The following is a 10,701-nucleotide window of genomic DNA, read 5'->3' as shown; positions in this document are numbered from 1 at the left end:
AAAAAGGGAAAGAAGGAAAAAAGAAAAAACCCACAAGGGAAAAAATGTGGTATACACAGCATCAGTAAGGATTTGCCCACAGACCAATGAACACAAGTCAAACAAAAATTCAATCCTTCCTTTCAGGACTCTTCAACAGTAGTCACGACACTGTTTTCAAAGCAATGACACATGGAAAGAGGGTTTGATAGTCATTTGTTCTTTTTGAACCCAAGCTTTTCACCCAGTCAATCAACAAAAATAGATTACCAGGGACTTCAAAAAATTGTGCGTCAGGTTGTGAAGTCTTACTGAGAGTTATAGAAATGAAACCCCACCAGTGGAACACACAGAAAGCTACAGGTATCATTGCCAAGTGTTTAGATTAATGGGAGAGTCCAGAAGACAAGCCATTATTGGACAAACTTTTGATTAGTGATAAAAGCACTTCCTTTGCATTCTGAGAAGATTTCACAAAGCATGAAAGGCATACAAAGCAACCAGCAAGAAAAGCCCCCAAATGAACAGAAGATAAAAAAGAACAAAGTACAGACTTGACAGGAACAGAACTGACAGAGATGTGGTCTCATTTGCATGCCTCTAACTGAAGTCCGGTTTTACTCTTCTCAAAAACAGAGAAGTTTCAACCACTCCCCTCAACATATCATAAACAGGGAATTTTCTAAACATCTGTTTTACAATTAAACTGAAATTCACTGTACTATTACAAACAAATGCTCATTTTCAAGCCACCTCTAATTTGTTCATACAAGAATTTCTGCATTCTTGTTCACTTCCCTAAATTTAGATTATCTTACATGTCTGTTAGATCTGTAGTTTTTGATCTACACTAGACAGAGATTTATTTTTTTGTTTCATCTTTTCTCAACGGATGGTAGTAGCAACAGCATTTTAAGGCAATAGTAGAACCTTCTGGCTGATGAAGTAGCATATAACAAATACAAAGGAGGATCCTGACTATTCCTGTGTGAGAAGGTTCAGAGGAAAAGAAAAGTAAAACCACATATATCCGTAATGGAGGAAACTGGTTCAGCAGTTAACTCAAGAAAGCCCAAAGATAAAAATTTATCTACTGGAAAATGGCATTTTAGCCAATTCAGTTGACAAAGCAATATATGAAAGAGAAAATTCAAGCCCAGGTCCCCTCACCTGACAGCAGAGAGTCTTACCAAGAAGATAAAAGCTTTATTATTCTCAACACAATAATGTATTTGCCTGAGGCAGCAGTAAATCTCTTACTGCCATTTAGCTCAATTTAACTATTACATATCTGTGAGATTTGGACACTGGATGCTTTAGGCTCCCAATTTACAATAGTTTGAGGTCTGAATACGAGACTGCTTATCTACAAGCTTTGTTTCAAAAATATTTTTGCTTCTTGTAATTTTTCAGTTTAACAAGAAAATGCATTTGTGGGAGTAAAACATACCTATTACTAAAATCAACAGTTAATGCAGATATAATTACATTAATTTGTCTTGGAAAGAAAAGGTACAGAACCTGCCCTCCCCCTTAATCTAAGACTGCTACCATGCTATAAAAGAATCTTTACTCTTCACTGTTATCATCAGAAGATCTGCACGCAATATTGATTTCTTCCTCACTCACTCACAACCATTTAAATAATTAAAAAAAAAAACACACACAGGATATTGCTTCCTCCCGAGTAGAGAGATGTAGAGTAAATATAATTAGATTTTAATTAAAAAGGATGTGGATTTGAGTCAGTTATGATGCAAGTACTAAGTATTACTGATAATTAGAGCTTTGCTTTAATCCTATCCTTCCTAGAAACAGCAGGATTGGAAACAGTTACTGAATGCAAGCTGTGGCTTGTGGGAAAAGACTTCCAGCACTTATGAGCAGTCATCTATACATGTAAATATGGAATGAAAAGACAGGATGAGAACATGAAACTGGTCATTCAGAAACAAGAAAACTGATTCTATTAAGTAAATGATTTCAAAATTTTCAAAAGATGCTTTAGCAGACAGATGCTCAGGACAGTTTCATCTCAGGTTTGTGAAATTCACAAACACATCAGCAATTTGCCTGATCTCCAAATCTCCTGATCTCCTAATCTCCCCTTACTTCAAGTACATATTTAAAAGTTCTTTAAGTAAAAGATTAATATTTCTTCCTCAGAACAAAACTGCTTGGGCTTGCTTATTGCCACAGGAGTGAACAAGTGAGCAAAGGTGGTCCATCAGTTGTACACTTTCCATTTCTTTATACAAATGAAGATGATTAGAGCTCTTAATATCTTCAAAGTTATRATGCCCACTACTGCTGGTGGACGTTTCTCAACCTATGACCTGTAGATCACCTTTGGCCTATGAAACAAGGAGAGAGAGGTTCCCACTCATACAAGCAAACCAACTAATTGTGGGAAAATAAAAGCAAAAAATCAGGTATTAGCTTATCAAAAAAAATAAAAAAATAAAAAATAAAAATCGACTGCAGGTTAATTCTGCAGTTTTTACAGCCTGTGTATTATATAGCAATTGCCAGGTGAAAGATTGAGATAATCTTACATAGGGGGTGGGGATAGAGACCTCAAAAAGGTAACAATAAAATTGATTCCCAGTTCTTAACTAGATGACTTTTACTCTGAGAAAATGTATATATAGCAGAATGACACCATTCTGAGAATACTGTTCCCCATTTATGTTCATGTATTTTGTGTACTACATAATGAACAAACACCCAGAACATATAAATTTGCTTTTTCAGAATTAGGTCTGTGAAGACTTAGGAAGACAAGTCACATTTCAAGAGCATGTGTTATAGTCTAGTTTTCTGGAAATGCAGCAGAAGTGACAAGGAGAGATAATCATGTGATTAATGCAGCGGACAAGCATGACAGCCACAAGATCTCTTTTAATTACAAATGCTACACATGAAGCAGGGCCCCAGTATGCCAGGCAAAATGCAAGAACAGACTTCCCTAGCAACAAACAACAACTGTTAAATCCTGGTTCTTTTGAAGAACTATTCTATGACACAAAATGAAAGCCAGGTGTGCTTTTGTGTGCTATTCTGGCAGCAGCACAACTAGGTTAATAAACAAATGTCTGCAGCCCACCTGTAACTTTGTTATTGCTCTTCCTCCTTCTTTTCCCCTCCTTTTCTCAACAGGTTTTCACCTGCCGATTGCAGAACAACATGAGCGGTTGTTCCCTAACCCTGTCCAATTAAAGTTATCTAGGTTATTTTAAGCATTTGTTTAAATTCAAATCATTTAAAGGACTCACATTCAGGAGCGACTTCATCAAATCTAAAGAGGCAGCAGCCTATTGCAGGGAGGGATAACAGTGACAAGAACATAGGAGAGCACATCAGATGGCCTTTAGGACAACATCTTTTATTCATCTTCATTTAATTTGCTATACTGTCAAATTCCTCATCAGTGTAACATGCAATTCCCTAGTTGTTGTTCTGTTTAGAATGCAAAAATATCTTAAAGTAGACAAAATCTCTTACTATGATGTTTTAAAACTATCTGACCCCAAATACAGGCAGGACACCTACAGGTTACAAATAACTAGTAATTATTATGGCAAAGGTATGCTAAATTACTAAATGTTTGCAGACAACTATACAAGGACTTCTAAATGGAGCTAAAAGACTACATCCTATCCAAAAGTCATTAAACCTACTTTACTATAAAATGAGCATATTCTGGACATGGTTTTAATGGCACCACATCTGTACACGTACTTAAGACAGTTGCTGTTCCAAAGAACTTGCAACCTAAAGCAATGGGCGCTACTGTCCAAACTGAAGTTTAGGGTGGAGAAAATGGTGTTTGTATGAAGAGGAGTTATTATATCATGCTACGATTATTTTAAATATGTATTGGCCAATACTTAATACAGTCATGACAGAACTGCTAGGGCTATAAATTTTGTATTCACCTCGTGCTTAAAATAAGTCTTTAAAAGGAACCATAAGGGAATCAACATTCTTCAAAATTCATCAGCCTTAACTCTTTGAAGAGAAGAATTATTCAGATGCTACATGTGACCAGAGAATGCAACTTTTCCACTCATCCTCCTCATTTAAAAAAAACAATAGTTGCAAACTAAGTTTCAAAAACTGATCTTTACAGTCATTTAGATTTTCCATGTCATTTCTCAACAAGCTAATTGATTTTAAATGTACTACAAACATGCACTTTAAACCACAATTGTCTACTGAACAAAGCAGAAAACTGTAGGCCCATTCTAAAAGATGCTACAAATTCTAAATGGATTTTGCTTTGTTTGGTCTATTTTTAACAAAACACCTTAAAAATAGCTTTCTGTACTGAAAAAACAAATAGGAACTTTAATGCCCAAGAAACTAATTCCAGAAAAATTTTATTAGCATTCAGCACAGTAATAAAATCATCACTGCAAAAGGAAGGCTAAATATGTGCGCACTACAAAGGAACAAAAAAAAGAAAAAACAACAAAAATCCAGTATCAAATTCCKGTATCAGAATATCCAAAGAATACAATATTTTCAACAAGCGCTATGCTTCATTGGGCTCCCCACACCCCTCCCACCAGGTTAAGAATTACAGTCACAGAAAGTTCATAGAGGAAAGTTTTTGCTAGCAATCGCTCCAATTCTATAATTCAAATGTAGTATACTGAATGGTTAAATCAAGTTTATGGTATTTCTGAGCAAAGGTCATTTGTGCAAGTATTGAAAAAAAATAAAGGGAGAGGCTCTAGAGTAAACAAAAATGTGAACTAGAAGAACTCTTAACAATTTCATTTTTATCTTCTGAAAGCATTTTATATAATTATATACAAAAAYTTACCATCCCTTTTTACATGTTTCACGAAAATAATTTAAAACATGCAAGAAGCCTGTAATATTCTCCTACATCTTAAATTTCTAACTATTTTTAAAAATATAATTCAAGTTATAACATTATGGGTGGACCACATAATTAATGCAAGCTCTATACTGCAATTGTCATAAGCAGGAGAGAAAAAAAAGCTACTCGTAGATAAGTTAAGGTCTGCAACAGCTGTATGTGAATTAGTGAATAAAGAAAAGCGCGTTGCTTATTCCCGCCCCCGTCAAATGGCACAGGGACTTTGTAAACACAAATAACCTGCAAGTCAGTGATTTTTTTTATATATATAAAATTTTACTTCAAACACTAATAAGTAAATACTACCTGCATTACTATTTTAGGTGCTAGCTAAGAAGCGTGCTGTTCAGTGTAGCGCACAGAGCATAGACCTAAGATCTGTTTGCACTTACAGGACCAAAACTTTTAAAACTTAAGGGGTTTGGGGGTTTTTTTGTTTGTTTGTTTTTAAATCTATCTAAACATCAGCTGGGTTCACAAACCCAATGGTTTGTGCTGCAAACCAAAGGCTCTACTTGGGAGATGAAAAGGAAAATAGATATTAAATGGCCGAAAAATACTGTTCCCTCTACCATGATTTCCACAGCCTATTCTAGATGCACCACTCCTGAGATCTCAGTTTCCACCTCTCTGTACTACCAACAAGGTCACGATCACTGACATTGTGCTCGGCTGTGCACATAATTATTCAACAGTTTTAGTGTTCAACATATCTTGTGTGTTCCAGTTTCCTTTTCTAAAAGGGTGTAAGAATAAGTTTGGCTTTAAAATACTGAAAACAACATACAGAATCAATAGCTTTCACAACAAAAAAACAAAAAACCCAAAAAACAAAAAAACCTGTCTTTTAAAGAAGAGTAAGCATTACATGTACATGAAAGTTATTTTTCCATAAAGTGTCCTTAAAAATAAATTGATAATTAAAACAAGCATTTTGTAATCTAAACACACCAAATGAATATCACAATACTGAAGCTTGCCATCTGTCTGGCTAGAACTTTTTTTTAAACTACTCCAAAAAGTAATAAAAATGACTATGTTAAAATACATCATAACTTAACAGTGGTTCCTTATAAAAATAAATGCAATAACACAGTGCCAATTATTAAAAACTCTTGGATTCATTAGAGTTTTCCTATTTAATCTCTGTAACAATATTTCTCTAGGATTTTATTTTATATCCTGCCAATTTGAAATACAGGCTGACAAATCCTGTCTGAAGTAATAATTCTGTCTTTTGAGGGATAAATCCTATTCATTTTCTATTCAAAGTTACCACATTTATTTCCCGATATGGCTGTCATCTTATATTCTGCAGAGAAAAGAACAAGGATCACCACTGGCTCTTGACAAGAGCAGAGATCACCCCTTTAAGGTCACCTTTCACCTCATCCACAACTCCAATTTCCAGTTACTCCCCATTCAGAAAGGCAAATCTGGATAAAAGGAGCCAGATACTAGCACACATGTAATACACTTATACAACACTCCCCTCACCACTTCAAGTTTGAGTGCAGCAGCACATTTATTATTATAGGACCCTTATACAGTACTGTGGGTATTCACAAATTTATGCAAGGAGAAATAAGGCACAAAGTAGAGAGCATCTATACACCTGCTCCAAATTTAATTTCAGTGGGGCTTGCTTCTAAATGCCTTTTGCATTGTCCTCTGTGACACTGGTTCCTGCTTCTTCATAAGATTGCTAGGCCAGAACCCCTGCTCTCCTTCCTCAAGTGAATATTAAGTCTAATTCCCTTGAACTGCACATTCACAACTAGCTTTTCATAAAAACACTTTAGAGGAAAGCTTCTACATTAACAGCTATTTACCACATTCATCCATTTTCCACAAGTGTAGCAGTTTCTGCAAGTATATATAATACTAGTATTGTTCAGGAAATAAGAGCAACAAATTTCTATTTATGCACGAAACGTTTCACTGTCCAAGACATGCTCATTCACAGACAATCACTGCTCATTCCAACTAGCGTTTCGATTTTGGGGGGCCACCAGAACTAGTATTTTTCTTTCTGTTCTTTTTTAAAAAAAATAAATAACACACACTCTACATTTAGCAAGCACATTCACAGGCTATTCTCTTCTTGTCCTATCTTCTAAGCTCTCAAGAAACAGTTTCTGAGTAACCCACAACCCTACTCAGTTTTCCTAGCTCTGTAAGCTATTCGGTCTACCACTAAAACAAGACTTCTTTTTTCAAGTTATATTTTGCCATATTCAACCTATCGAGACAATTGCTACGTATGCGTAATTACCACTGCACAAGTTATGTGAAAGACTAGGTATATTCCCTAAAAGCCCCAGAAGGCACAGTTCCTACCAAACTAACCAGCTGTGAGGAAAGCAGATGAGGTTCAATGCATCATAATGGCAGGTCACCTTCCGCAAGCAAAGCTCAAGGTTCCATACTTCCTTAAATAGTCAAACAAAGTGGTATTTTAACAGGTACAACAAACATTTGGATTTTTCCCAATCCACTAGACTGTGGTATCACAACACAATTAGAAATGGGGGGGGAAGGAGACTTTCTCCCCCGTTACTTGCTAGAATTACACTTTATTTAGTTTACTGATAGCCAGAGGTACTTATTTAAAATAAATCCTTTCACCAATAGCAAAGTATTTCTTACAGAATCATGAAGAACTTTTTTTTTTAACTTCACAAGCTAAAAAGAAACAGAAAGCAAGACAATATTCTCATAAATCCATGCTTATAAAAACTAAAAAGATAATTCCTACAGCATTTTTCAAGAAAACTGTATCCCAAAGTAAAGTTATACAGAAGAGCAGAAGAAAAATTCAAGCAACAAGGGAGAAAGTTTCAAATGAGATTCAGAAATAGGCAGAGGCAACTGATTATCCAAAGAAATGCCAAAAGGCTGTTTCAAAAACATTGCTGCAGACAAAGCCCCTAAGAATGAAGTTCTGAGTTTGGAACAAGTCCAACAAGACTATTCTTGATGTAAGCTTTCAACTGTGTAATAGCAGAAAAAAGTAAAGGACAAACATCTACAAATTTAATTAGAATCTATCTCTCTATATATACACACACACATATGTATAAATATGTATGTATCTCAAGATAATAGCTGTGTCCCTAACAGTAAAAATACACTCACTCGGCCAAAAACTCTCTCCAGCTCCATTATGCTGAAGAAACAATTTAWGCACAGATTAAATACAAACAAAATTAAAGTGTAAACTCTCAAGGTTATAAAGACATTGTTTTAGTCACACAGTATAAGTCAACTGTGTGTGTACCTAAGACTCTTTAGATAACAGTAACCTTGAGCTGTGGTTTTCAGGGATTTCACTAATAACCTTGACCAGTGTTCCCATGGTATCATATGTAGAAGAGCTCAATTACACCACCTTCAATTGCATAATAAACCTAAAAGTGTTCTGTTTATTACCCAGGAATCTGACCATTTATCCACTCTCAGGTCAATGCTATTAAACACCCTTTATGATTGATTAGGGAAGAAAACAGTGGCTGGTAAAATTGCCAAAGGAAGAAAAAATTGAGCAAAAGATAGGGACAAACAAATAAAGTGCTCATGATAGTTTGGTAAACTGGGCCCATTTGAATATGCAGCTTAGCACAGCTAATGCCAGGTCAAATATCTGGAACAAGATGTACACAACCCATCTTAGAAACAGTGATTCTGAAAAGAGCCAGGAGGAGAAGAGTAGAGAAGAAAAAACAGCCAGCCGAATCATGCTTCTAACGGGATTCAGCAGCAAACAATCCTTCTCTGTTTGAAAAATACAGGGTAAGATTAAGGAGGCAATATTATCTATATGTTCAGCAATGATCTTACAAAAAACTCAAATACTATACACAGGCATAGGGTCTGTTCACTCTTTCAAAATATAAACCTAAAACTCAAAGATGAATCACAGAAGAACTACTGGAATTGTAATACTCATATTTTACCCAAGAAGATTTGGATTCAAGTTGGTGTTGGCATTAACTTGATTACTGTTTCTAAGAATTTGTATAGGGGAAGTACTTCTCTTATGAAAGAATTTTAATTTAGGAGACAAACACATAAGACTCCATAGTTAAAACCTCAGCTAAATTCAGACTGGATGTAGTAAGCCTATTTAACCAGCATATTTAACCACAGCAGCAACTGTCAAAAGCACAACAAGTCTCTCTTGCTTCAAGCCCAAGTGATAGGAAGTAGACAGAGATACATTGCAAACAAGGAACGTGCCTCTGGGATGAAAATGTATACACCTACTCTTGCAACTCCAGGAAAATTCTACAGCTTGTGCTGTAGGTGATCAAAGTACAGTGACCACTGCTTGGTGTCAAAACACCTAGTTTATCTGCATTACAACAAGACAATGTGAAATTACAATAGAAAATGCAGAAAGAGATATGTATGTTTTAACAGCAAGTCTGTGGGGAAAAGAAAAAGAAAAAAAAAAAAAGGAACCTAACAGCACAAGTAATTTAAGTTGGATACCTAACAGCACTGAAACAGTGGACCATTCAATAACAATGCACAATAGTTTCTAATACATTGAGTAAATTGATTCAAACTTTTAAGATGCTTCCAATCCATGCTATTCAATAAATCAGGATTAAGATTCTGACAATAAGATAAATTTTAGTAAGTGAATTATCTCTGCCTGCATATATTCTTCACTTTTACTTAGGTGCCACTAACAGACCTCTTATTGATTGCTCTCCTATTCCACTTTAACTAGCAAAAGCATAACCTGAAGTTGCAAGCATATTCACATAAACTTCAACACACCCCCCACAAAAGACAAATGCAAGCACACACATGTGGCCAAGTGTTGTCATATGCCAAAAAAAAAATTTTTTTTTTTTTTTTTGAGAGAGAGAGAGAGAGAGAGAGAGAGATGGATGTCCATCTTCAACTAGTACTGAAATATTAAGCTAAATACTAGAAGCTCTGTCAGTTTTCTTCCACAGATGCATTTTACAGAAATCACAAAACCCAAGTGTTTTCCCCCTATGTCAGCAGCATATCTCTAATGGTGCTCAACTCACAAATATGTGATGTGAGGACACACGTCTACGCAAGCTTATGTTCACCAGTCAACTAATAGTAGCTAATGCCACCAAGACTTTTCCATTGCATCTCAAATATGAAGTAAATAATTGTAAACAAAACTGCTTTATGATAGAACTAATAACACTGGAAGGAAGAAAAAAAAAACCCACACACCACACTATCACTTTTCTGGTTTGTTTGGGAGCTGGGAAGGAAACATGTTTAATGAGAATTCTGCAGGATGAGACTTCCATAACAGCAGGTTTATAACAGATTAATGTCTCCTCTCCAAGTTTATAGTCAAAGACGACTCTCCTCTCTAAAGCACAAAGCTCAAGGATATCACACACAAAGCAACACTAAAAGTGGTAATAAGGAGCAACAACCATGCAAATAACAAACATTACAAATTCAAACACAAGAATTTTTAATCAAACTAAATAAACTAAAACCACAATCTTAACTCAAGCTGCAAGTATCCAACAGAACAGATAATGGCAAATTTTAAGTATACAGCTTCTAAAGAGGGGTTTGATTCTAAACAAAATTTTACTCAGAATTTAACAGTTTAAAAAAAAGTATATCAATTAAACAATTATTTCAGAAGGCTATAGAAGACTTGAAAAGATCAAGAATGGTTGACTATATGCGCTCTTTCCCTAAAAGCAAAAAATGCCTTAAGAATTTAGGAAGCCAAGATCCAAGACTGAGAAGTTGGCATGGTATACACAAGTTATTGCTACAACCATTTTTTTTAATTCCCGGAAGGCTAATAGACG

At 35.3% G+C, this 10,701-nt stretch overlaps 1 protein-coding gene across 6 annotated transcripts in view; it reads right to left on the bottom strand.

Annotated features, from left to right (window-relative positions):
• Positions 1-10,701, bottom strand: part of RFC1 (replication factor C subunit 1) — a 41,605-nt gene that overhangs the window by 20,863 nt on the left and 10,041 nt on the right. The window lies entirely within an intron of this gene.

Source organism: Apteryx rowi, unplaced genomic scaffold (genome assembly GCF_003343035.1).
Source record: "Apteryx rowi isolate R43461 unplaced genomic scaffold, aptRow1 scaffold_664, whole genome shotgun sequence".
Lineage (NCBI taxonomy): Eukaryota > Metazoa > Chordata > Aves > Apterygiformes > Apterygidae > Apteryx > Apteryx rowi.
The sequence above is the reverse complement of the archived record's forward strand: the minus strand, read 5'-3'. Positions and strand labels throughout refer to the sequence as shown.